Genomic DNA, 12,286 nt, shown 5'->3' with positions numbered 1-12,286 from the left:
ACGACCGCAATTGAGCCCCGGATGTATGTCATTAATCGAGACCTTGTTAAGTGTATTTCCCCCCCCCCTACGACCTTTTTTGTCACCGTGTGTTAAGTGAATCCCTGCAGCGGATAGTAATTTGGTTGCGAAGTAAATATGGCTGTGAATTAAGGAGAAACTTCCTAACAGCGAGGATGATTAACCAGCGGAACAGCTTGCCACCACAAATTCATCACTGGAGGTTTTTAAGAAGAGACTGGACAGCCACCTGCCTGAAATCGTCTAGGGGGTCTCCTGCCTGAGCAGGGGGCTGGACTAGAAGACCTCTAAGGTCCCTTCCAAGCTCTATTCTGATTGATTGATTGATTGATTCACTGACTGATTGATTGATTGATTGAAATGATCGAGGGTCTCCTGCTTGAACAGGAGGCTGGACTAGAAGACCTCCAAGGTCCCTTCCAACTCTAATCTGATTGATTGATTGATTGAAATGGTCTAGGGTCTCCTGCTTGAAAAGGGGGTTGGACTAGAAGACCTCCAAGGTCCCTTCCAGCTCTAATCTGATTGATTGATTGATTGATTGAAATGGTATAGGGTCTCCTGCTTGAAAAGGGGGCTGGACTTGAAGATCTCTAAGGTCCCTTCCAGCTCCATTATGATGACAGATTGATTGAAATGGTGTAGGGTCTCCTGCTTGAGCAGGGGGCTGGACTGGAAGACCTCCAAGGTCCCTTCCCGCTCTGTTCTGAGTGATGGACTTTAGGTTGCGAAAGGGGGTCAACATGACCTTGGGACATAGCAACAGTCGTAAGTATGAACCAGTTGCCAAGCATCTGAATTTCGATCATGCGATCCATGAGGACAGGGGTTGGAAAATCTCACCTGTAAATAGGTCTGCGCCTGCCCAGCACATTAAAAAAATGCAAAAAACTCCGCCATGCTGCGGTGACTGGGGAACCAGTTCAGGGCTTGGCCAGCCTGGGTTGCTTCCGGTTCTGCGACCCACACCAGCATTCCGCTACCAGTTCGCCCGAACTAATGCGAACCGGTAGCAATCCACCTCCACATGCTACCACTGTGAACAACGGGTCCCGAGCCATTTTTTCCAGCGCCGTCGTAACTTTGAACTGTCACTAAATGAAATGGACTAGCTGTATTAAAGGCGGGGGCTACATTTGAAAAACGTAACATAAAAAATGGAGCTTCTTTCCAAGCTGCTATTGAAATATGAATGGAGAACCTTATAAACGATTGCGAACGATACTAAAACTGTATAAGGAGATATTAAAAAAAAGGAAGAATGAAGGATGGAACTTTGATTTAACTACAGGAAGTATGAACAACAAAAGAAGGTGGAAAACACGTCTTTGAATATTACAGCGATATGAAAAAAGGGTGAAAAAGTTAAAATAGGGATAGAAAATAGTGGGGGAAACAACAACGATACATTAGTATGTTAAGACATCCAAAAGGACAGAAGACGGTTCAGAAGGGAAGGATGATAATAAAGATGTATAAATAATATGAAACAAGGGAAATGAAATGTAATATTAGGAATAATAAGACTTACGTTTAGGTGTACTGAAATGTATGTTAACCAAGTTACCACACCATTCACGTATCATCGATGTGTACAAAGATATGGACAATAAAAATCTGATTGGAAAAAAAAAAAATGGGAAACCAAGGATAAATTGTGTGAGATTAAAAAAATATCGAGGTTTAATATTGAGGCAACAGGCTAACTATCGATGGGAGAAATATTAAATTTACTCCGAATATCATACCAAGAGGAAACTGGTAGAAAGCGATTTATCGCTTCGCGAATACGTAAAAATGATTTTTCCCAAAAAATAATTGGAAAAATGCAACCATCTATTTGAGGAAAACGTTATAACGGCCAACGTTTCTCTTTAGATGATTTGCTCCAAAATGTATCCCACTTAACAACCGTGCAAACCAGCTTTACTTAGGCAAGGATTCACTTAACAACTGCATCAAGGCTAAGCCGTGCAATGGGGATGAACTCGCTCAGCAGAGGTCTCGCTTAGCCACCTAAATTCGGGCGCGCAATGGCAGTCGTAACCCGAGGACCGCCTGTATTAAAGGACCTCAAAATCTTGCTGCTTCAAACCAAGCCAAGCTTTTTTCTTCCCAACCCTTTCTTATTCAATGAAAATCATCAGCGTTTTACACGAAATATATTAGGGACGGTTTGAACGAAGGAAGGGACCAGAGGAACGCCGCCAAATTTTCCCGGATGAATTGGGATGCAAATTTTGGCATATAATGAAGTGTGGTATCTTATGATTCTTGACGAATGTATCTTGTCTTTTGCAAATTCCTTGTGTGTCCAATCACACTTGGCCAATAAAGATTTCTTTTCTATTCTATTATTATTCTATTCTATTCCATTCCATTCTATCCAACTTCTACTCTCAAAATGCCGCTATAGGGCACTGCACACCAGGACAAATAGACACGAGGACAGTTTTCCCCCCGAATGCCATCACTCTGCTAAACAACCAATTCCCACACACTGTCATATTACCTACTAAGACTGTATTGCTATTATTCTTCTCTTCCTTCCTACTTATGACTGTAACCATGCTGCTTGTGTCTTTAAATTTTATGTTGTCTTATTTGCTTTCTAGTGTAGTTTGATGGTTTATTAGCAGCCTATGACTATCACTAAGTGTTGTATCTTTATGAGTCTTGATGAATCTATTTTATTTTCCTTTATGTACACTGAGAGCATCTGCACCAAAGACAATTCCTTGTGTCCAATCACACTTGGCCAATAAAGAATTCAATTCTATTCTATTCTATTCTGTATTCTATTCTATATTCAATTCAATTCTATATCCCATTCTATATTCTATTCCTATTCTATTCCATTCCATTTTACTGTATATTCCATTCTAAATTCCATTCTATATTCCATTCTAAATTCCATTCATATTCCATTCCATTCTATTTTCTATTCTATTCTATTATTATTCTATTCCATATTCTATTCAATTCAATTCTATATCCCATTCTATATTCTATTCCTATTCTATTCCATTCCATTCTACTGTATATTCCATTCTAAATTCCATTCTATATTCCATTCCATTCTATTTTCTATTCTATTCTATATTCAATTCAATTCAATTCTATATCCCATTCTATATTCTATTCCTATTCTATTCCATTCCATTCTACTGTATATTCCATTCTAAATTCCATTCTATATTCCATTCCATTCTATTTTCTATTCTATTCTATTCTATTCTATATTCAATTCAATTCAATTCTATATCCCATTCTATATTCTATTCCTATTCCTATTCTATTCCATTCCATTCTACTATATTCCATTCTAAATTCCATTCTATATTCCATTCCATTCTATTTTCTATTCTATTCTTATCTATTCCATATTCTATTCAATTCAATTCTATATCCCATTCTATATTATTCCTATTCTATTCCATTCCATTCTACTGTATATTCCATTCTAAATTCCATTCTATATTCCATTCCATTCTATTTTCTATTCTATTCCATTCCATTCTATTTTCTATTCTATTCTATTCTATTCTATTCTATTCTATATTCAATTCAATTCAATTCTATATCCCATTCTATATTCTATTCCTATTCTATTCCATTCCATTCTACTATATATTCCATTCTAAATTCCATTCTATATTCCATTCCATTCCATTCTATTTTCTATTCTATTCTATTCTATTCTATTCTATTCTTATTACTATTCTATATTCAATTCAATTCTATATTCCCTTCTATATTCCATTCTGTTCTATTCTATTTTATGTGAACTGAGATAAGGAGCTATTTCTTGCTGTGTGTGCAAGGTGGGGGCATTGACTGCCTTACCCCCCCCCCTAAAGCACAGAAAGGTTCAAGGCCTGGAAACGAAAACATATGGAAAAACAGTTGCAGGAATTGTGTATGGCTAATCTAGAGAAAAGAAGGATTAGGGGGGGGAATGGGGCATAATAGCAGAATCCCAGTGTTTGAGAGGCTGCCCCAAGGAAGAACGCCTCAACTTATTTCCCGAAGCACCAGAAGACAAGAAAGAAGAAAGCACATTGATGGGTTTGGTTTGGAAAAGTCCTTCGTGCAGACTAGATCCATACATAACCCCCCCAACCTCACCCAATTAAATGCTTCTCTGAGAGGCAGAAGATGAGAGGGAAGGCCCTGAGGGACTGACCCACAGATTCAGATGGGTGTGTGTGTGTGTGTGTGTGTCAGCCACACGATCAAGGCATTGCCGCCTTCCTCCCCTCTCCCCTCCTTCTCTCCTCCTCCTCCTCCTCTTCCTCCTCCTTCTCTCTCTTTCAAGCTTTGAAGATTTCCTGCAAAGGGGGGGGGGTGCCTCCTGCCTACCTCTTCCACAATTTCTGCAAAGGAAGGGGGAAGATGGGAAGATGGGGGGGGGTGTTACACCCCGCCCCCCGAGAGCAAGGGAGGGGAGACCCTCTTCATCCTAACAGGGAAGGGTGGGAGACAGCCCCACCACCACCACCACCACCCCTGCCAGAAGACAGATAGCTGCACTGGTATTGGGGAGGGGGGGTTATCAGTATGGCCAAATAGGTGCGGGGATGGGGGCTGCTTGAGGCTCTCAGGGGGGTCCATGCCAGCTGATTTGGGGTCCCCCCCAAACGAAAGAGATCTCCAAGGCATCCTTCCCTCTCTACAAGCCTAGGAAAGGGGGTCGCGCAGACCCCTGGCAACCTTACCTGGGAAGGCTTCTTGCCCGCCGCAGCAAAGGGGCTTCCTTAAGCCCACCCGTCCGTCCTAGCGCCCTTTCCAACTTACCTTAAGCCAGCGCCAGCTCCGCGCGCCCACCCCGGGAGCTGTCCAAAAGCCGGGCCGGAGAAGATGCTCCAGTTACGGGGATACGGCGGGCCAGGTGGAAAGGCCGGGGAGGGGAAGGGGGGGGGGCCAAGGAAAGAGGGAGGGAGCAGCCCCGCCAGGCTCCTCCTCCTCCTCCTGCGCCGCAGGGCTCCTCCCTCTTTGCGCGCCTCTTGCGCGCGGCCGGGGCCCCGGCAGGTGCGCCCTGGTACCATTCGCGCGCTGGAGAGGCCTGGGCACGGCGCAGAGAGGGTCTCCCTGGGTATTAGAGGGGTGGTCGGGGACCCTCTATCCTGACCCTGGGAAGCCCCTCTTCCCGTTGCTCCCACGAAGGAAACCCCCGAGGTCATGCGCACGTTCCTTAGCCAAGCGTTTTTGGGAAGGGTCGCGGTGCCGCCAGCTGCAGGAGGTTCGCGCCTGGAGACCTGGCGGCAGGCAGAAGCCAACCAAGGTTATGCAGCTAGTCCTCGACTTGCAACGCCTCGTTTAGTGCCCGTTGGGAGTTAGAACAGCCCTGGGGAAAAAAAGGGACTTAGGAACTTTGAGGCTTAGGATGATTTTTCACATCAATGACCGTCCCGTCATTCACATTCGGACGCTTGTCCACCGACTCGCATTTACGATGGTCCGCAGTAAATCAGGCGATCCGCTTTTGCGACCTTCCGACCAGTCGCGCCCATGGGGAAGCCGGATTCGCTTAAGAACCTCGTGACGAAGTGAACAGCCGACTCGCTTAATGTGGCGAACGTGTATGTATATATATATATATATATTATATATGTGTGTGTGTGGTGTGTGTGTGTGTGTGTGTGTGTTTGTGTGTGTGTGTGTGTATATATATATATATGTGTGTGTTATATATATATGTATATATATATATTATATATATATGTATGTTTATATATATATGTGTGTGTGGTGTGTGTGTTGTATATATATATATATATGTGTGTGTGTGTATATATATAGTATATATATATATATATGTATATATATATGTATGTGTAATATATATGTGTGTGTGTATATATATATATATATATATATATATATATATATATAATATAATATATATATATATAAACCTCACTTAACAATTTTTTCTCCTTCGCGGCATAAATGCCAGCCTCAATTGGGGTCGTAAGCCGAGGACTAGCTGGTATTCAAAAGTGGTTTTTAATTTTATAAAGGCAACTGGACTGGATTTTTTTGTCCCTCCCAGGGAATGCAAGACGATTCGCTTCCTATCCTGAAACAACAGTAGAGAACTTTGGTAGTCCTCCAGTTACAACCACTCAAAATTCAACAGCGACAGAAAAAGGGACACACTGCCGTTTTTTCGCAGCTACGGCCTCCCCGTGACCACAATTCATGCTGCTAAGTGAGACATTGGTTCAGCGAGGTTTGCCCCCCTTACGACCTTCCTTGCCACCGTTGTTAAGTGAATCGCTGCAGTTATTAAGTTTGGAGCACGGTGGTTATGTTGAATCTCTTTTCCCTGTTGAGTTTGCTTGCCCCAAGGGGAGTTGAGTGATCCTAGGGACAGAAAACAGAATAACAGCATTGGAAGGGAACCTTGGAGGTCTTCTAGTCCAACCCACCGCTCAGGCAGGAGATCCTATACCATTCCGGATAAAAGGTTGTCCAATCCCGAAAAATCTCCAGGGATGGGAACCCACAACTTCTGGTCAAGTTGTTCCCCTGATTTAATAGCAGAGTTGGAAGGGACCTTGGAGGTCTTCTAGTCCAACCCCCTGCCTAGGCAGGAAACCCTATACCGTTTCAGACAAATGGCTATCCAACATCTTCTTAAAGACTTCCAGTGTTGGGGCATTCACAACCTCTGGAGGCAACTTCTGTTCCACTGATTAATTGTCTTATCTGCCAGGAAATGTTCCCAGGGACGCAGCGACCGTCGTAAATACGAGTTGCCAAGCGAATTTTGATCACGTGAACGCTGCAATGGTCGTAAGTGTGGGAAACGGCCCCAATTCACTTTTTTTCCGTAACTTGGAACGTCCCTAAAGGAACTGGTTATAAGTTGTACGTTGTATCTTGTCTTCCGCAGAAGATGCTCTCTGGAGTCCAGGATGACCACAGCCGAGAAAGAAGGAGGAGGAGGAGGGGCGGAATTACATCCTGGTGGTCCTCCCTTGGGATTTGCACCATCCTTACTTCTCCTCCGAGCTCTGATTCCCTCTGGCCTCTGCTGTTCATTTGAAGGAGAAAACCTTTTTTTGCAGTGAGCAATGAGGTCATGCGTTCGGCTGACCTAATTACTTTGCGCAGGAGATAAAAAAATAATAATAATGAAATGAAATGCGTCGTGTGTGAGTCACACCGAGGAACACAAGGAGTGAGACTGGGGGGGGGGAGTTGGGGAGGGCCAGGGTAGAGACCATTCACAATCACAAGCAATGAGAAGGGGGCGGGATTCACCCTTGTCCTTCGTTTTCATGCGGTCGTTAAAACGTCGAAATTCGTCGGGCGCAGTGTCCTCGTTCGGATGGCCAGAACTTCGAGGTGACCGAGCAAAGTTAGAAGACAAAAGATTGTCTCCCATAGACGTCAAGACACAGAGAGCAGTTTGGTTCGGTGATTTCAATCAACGGATCGGTCTGAATAGAGCTGGAAGGGGCCCTTGGAGGTCTTCTAGTCCAACCCCCTGCTCAAGGAAAAGACCTTAGACCATTTCAATGGATCAATCAATCAGAATAGAGCTGGAAGGGACCTCTGAGGTCTTCTAGTCCAACCCTCTGCTCAAGTAGGAGACCCTAGACCATATCTATCTATCTATCTATCTATCTATCTATCTATCTATCTATCTATCTATCCTATCTATCATCAGAATAGAGCAGGAAGGGACCTTGAAGGTCTTCTAGTCCAACCCCCTGCTTAACCAGGAGGCCCTATATCTATCTCTATCTATCTATCATCTATCTATCTATCTATCTATCTATCTATCATCTATCATCTATCTATCATCTATCTATCTATCTATCATCTATCTATCTATCTATCTATCTATCTACTCTATCTATCTATCTATCTATCTATCACCAGAATAGAGCAGGAAGGGACCTTGAAGGTCTTCTAGTCCAACCCCCTGCTCAACCAGAAGGCCCTATATCTATCTATCATATCTATCTATCTATCTATCATCTATCTATCTATCTATCTATCTATCTATCTATCTATCATCTATCTATCTATCTATCTATCATCATCTATCTATCTATCTATCTATCTATCTATCTATCATCAGAATAGAGCAGGAAGGGACCTTGAAGGTCTTCTAGTCCAACCCCCTGCTCAACCAGAAGGCCCTATATCTATCTATCTATCATCTATCTATCTATCTATCTATCTATCTATCTATCTATCTATCATCTATCTATCTATCTATCTATCTATCTATCTATCATCTATCTATCTATCTATCATCTATCTATCTATCTATCTATCTATCTATCTATCTATCTTCTATCTATCTATCTATCTATCTATCTATCATCTATCTATCTATCTATCTATCAGAATAGAGCTGGAAGGGACCTTGAAGGTCTTCTAGTCCAGCCCTCTGCTCAAGTAGGAGACCCTAGACCATTTCAGACAAATGGCTGTCCGGTGTTTTTTCCTAAAACAACAACAACAGATCTCTAGTGATGAAGCACCCACAAATTCTGGAGGCAAGTTGTTCCACTGGTTAATTGATCTGGGATTATAGAATAACAGAGTTGGAAGGGACCTTGGAGGCCTTCTAGTCCAGCCCCCTGCCCTAGTAGGATATCCTATAGCATCTCAGACCAATGGTTGTCCAACGGTCTCTTCTCGAAGAACTCCAGCAATGGAGCACCCCAACATCTTGTGGCAGGCTGTTCCACTGGTTAATTGTCCTTAGGAAATTTCTCCTTAATTCCAAGTTGTTTCTCTCCTGGATGAGTTTCTTCTCTTGCCTTCTGGTGCTTTGGGAGAAAATTGTCCCCTTCCTCTTTGTGGCAGCCCATCAAATGCTGGAAGACTGCTATCGTGTCGTCCCCCCCCAGGCCTCCTTTTCTCTAGGCTGGCCGAACTCACTTCCTGCCACCGTTCTCCCTATTTAGTGGCTTCAAGAATCAAAATTCAGGTGTCCCATTATCACATTATCAGCCTTCTCGGTGGCTGCTCCGACCCTATGGAACGATCTCCCCGTGGAGATTCGTACCCTCACCACCCTCCAGACCTTCCGCACAGCCCTTAAAACCTGGCTGTCCCGACAGGCCTGGGGCTAAAGACCTCAACCCCACCCGAATTGTATGAATGTTGTGCTTTTAACGATGTACTGTCTTATGTGTTTAATCTGTTTGTCTTCCCTTCCTTTTGAACTGAGTCCCCCAGGGAAAAGGGCAGCATATAAATAAACTACCTATACCTATACCTATACCTATCACACCGAGGAACCAATAAATGAATAGAATGGTTAAGCAACATAGATTTAAAGCCGGAAATATTCTTGTTAGGCGTTTTGCCAGAAAAATATATAAACGGAATGTATATTTATTACATCTTTTGACAGCAGGGAGAATTGTATTTGCGCAACGCTGGAAAAATGAGGACGCTCCTTCAGATGAAAATAATGAAAATAAATAGATTGTATGGAAATGGATAGGTTAATGCTAAAGATAAAGAAGGCAGAATTATTATTTTTTAAAAAATTGGGATTTGTTTCATCAATGGTTAAGGGTGGCTCAGTGGCTAAGGCGCTGGGCTTGTCGATCAGAAAGGTCGGCAGTTCGGCGGTTCGAATCCCCAGCGCCGCGTAACGGAGTGAGCTCCCGTGACTTGTCCCAGCTTCTGCCAACCTAGCCGTTCGAAAGCACGTCAAAAATGCAAGTAGAAAAATAGGAACCACCTTTGTGGGAAGCTCTATTCTGATGTTGATTGATTGATTGATTGATTGAAATGGTCTAGGGCTTCCTGTTTGAGTAGAGGGTTGGACTAGAAACCTCCAAGGTCCCTCCGTGTGCCTTCGGCGTTGAGTCATGCCGGCCACATGACCACAGAGACGTCTTCGACAGCGCTGGCTTTGGAAGGAGATGACAGCGCTCCCTAGAGTCGGGAACAACAAGCCAGATGTGCAAGAGGAACCTTTACCTTCATCAGTGGTTAGATGATAAAGGTAGAAATTAGAAGCTGGAAGAATACTATTATATAACAGTAAAGAATATTATTATTATTACTATTATTATCTATATGTAAAATGACCCAGACAATACTATCTATTAAATACATATATATGTTAAAGAAAAATGTATAAAAAAGAAAGAAGACAGAAGGAAAGAAAGAAAGAAAAAGAAAGAAAGAAAGAAAGAAAAAGAAAAAGAAAGAAAGAAAAGTTGCAATTTGTGAATTGTCCATGAAAACTTTTCAAAATCAAGAGAACCAGAATAAACATTTCACAGCCTGTGGGCTTCAGATTATAGACTTTCCCGAGGAGTTTATTTTTATTTTTAAACTCGGAGAAGCCACAGCTAGCTTTTGAACTCCACACCCCCAGCCCCAAAAAACTATTGCCTCGGTTGGGTTATACAGCAGATCCCGCGATGAAAAACTCCGCAGAAAAATCAACGTTTTGCTCATCCTCCATTACTGAAAAATAGAAAAGCCACTGTGATAACAAAAAAAGGTATTTCTATTCCTGCCAACTTCTGGGCAGATGGGACGCTGAAGATACCGTTACTCGTTCGTTTTTAGATTTAATAAAAGCTGAAGATAATTTTAGAAAACTTCCCAGCATCGATTTTTATTTTTTATATATATATATTTTTCTGGGTCGGGAACCACGAGGGATTCTAACATATCACTTCGAGGATAATTTCCCCTTTCAGAGGCTGGGCATTTTCTGCTTTCCCAGCCATGGAGCTCAGCAGAGCAAAACGGCTCACCCATCCAACATCTTGGCATGGCCTCCGAGCTTAGAAGGGCTTCAAAGTGGATCGTGGGTTGGAGGAAATTGGCTGCATCCAACTTCTGGCCAGTTCGTTGGTCGGTTGATGGAGCCACCTTCTTCAAGAAACAGGGATGGAAACCAATCAAGGAGAAGCAACTTTGAATTAAGGAGAAACCTCTGAACGGTGAGGACAATTAACCAGAGGAACTGCTGATCACTAGGAGTTATTGGCGCCCCATCACTGGAGGTTTTTAAGGAAAGACTGGACAGGCACTTCTCTGGAATGGCCTAGGGTCTCCTGCTTGAGCAGGGGGCTGGACTAGAAGACCTCCAAGGTCCCTTCCAGCTCTATTCTGATATATATATATATATATATAAATGATAGATAGATAGATAGATAGATAGATAGATAGATAGATAGATAGATAGATAGATAGATAGATAGATAGATATGGCCTAGGGTTTCCTGCTTCAGCAGGGGTTGGACTAGAGGACCTCCAAGGTCCCTTCCAGCTCTATTCTGATTGATTGATTGATTGATTATGAGCCAAGGTGGCGCAGTGGTTAAATGCAGCACTGCAGGCTACTGCTAGATCAGCAGGTCAGCGGTTCAAATCTCACCGGCTCAGGGTTGACTCAGCCTTCCATCCTTCCGAGGTGGGTAAAATGAGGACCCAGATTGTTGGGGGCAATATGCTGACTCTCTGTAAACCGCTTAGAGAGCCTGAAAGGCCTATGAAGCGGTATATAAGTCTACTGCTATTGCTACTGCTATTGATTGATTGACTGATTGATTGAAATGATCAATAGCCTCTTGCTTGAGCAGGGGGTTGGACTAGAAGATCTCCAAGGTCCCTTCAAGCTCCATTCTGATTGATCGATTGACTGATTGATTGAAATGGTTGAGGGCCTCCTACTTGAGCAGTGGGTTGGACTAGAAGACCTCCAGGGGTCCCTTCCAGCTCTATTCTGGTTGATTGATTGAAATGGCTCGAGGGCCTCCTGCTTGAGTAGAGGGTTGGACTAGAAGATCTTCAAGGTCCCTTCCAGACTAGGCTAGACTGGTCCTGTGATATTTTGAAGGCCCGTCACAGAACACAGAACAACAGGGTTGGAAGGACCTTGAAGGTCTTCTAGTCTACCCTCTGCTTGATCAGGAGACCTTATACCATTCCAGACAAATGGTTTTCTTCTACTTCAACAAAAGTCAATCCTCCGGAATAAAGGTGGGAGGGATTTTGGAGGTCTTCTAGTCCAACCCTTGCTCAAGGGGGACTCAACACCATTCCAGATAAGCGGCTGGTCCAGTCTCTTCTTGGAAACCTCCGGCGATGGAGCTACCCACAATTTTTGCAGGCCAGTCAATCCACTGATGAATTGTCCTCACTGTCAGGAAATTCCTCCTTAGTTCTATGTTGCGTCCCTCCTTGGTTGGTTTCCAATCCGTTGCTTCTCGTCCTGCCTCCAGGTGCTTTGGAAAATAAATTGACCCCCCCTATTCTT

This window comes from Thamnophis elegans, unplaced genomic scaffold (assembly GCF_009769535.1).
Source record: "Thamnophis elegans isolate rThaEle1 unplaced genomic scaffold, rThaEle1.pri scaffold_172_arrow_ctg1, whole genome shotgun sequence".
Classification (NCBI taxonomy): domain Eukaryota; kingdom Metazoa; phylum Chordata; class Lepidosauria; order Squamata; family Colubridae; genus Thamnophis; species Thamnophis elegans.
This window is presented reverse-complemented; position numbering follows the sequence as displayed.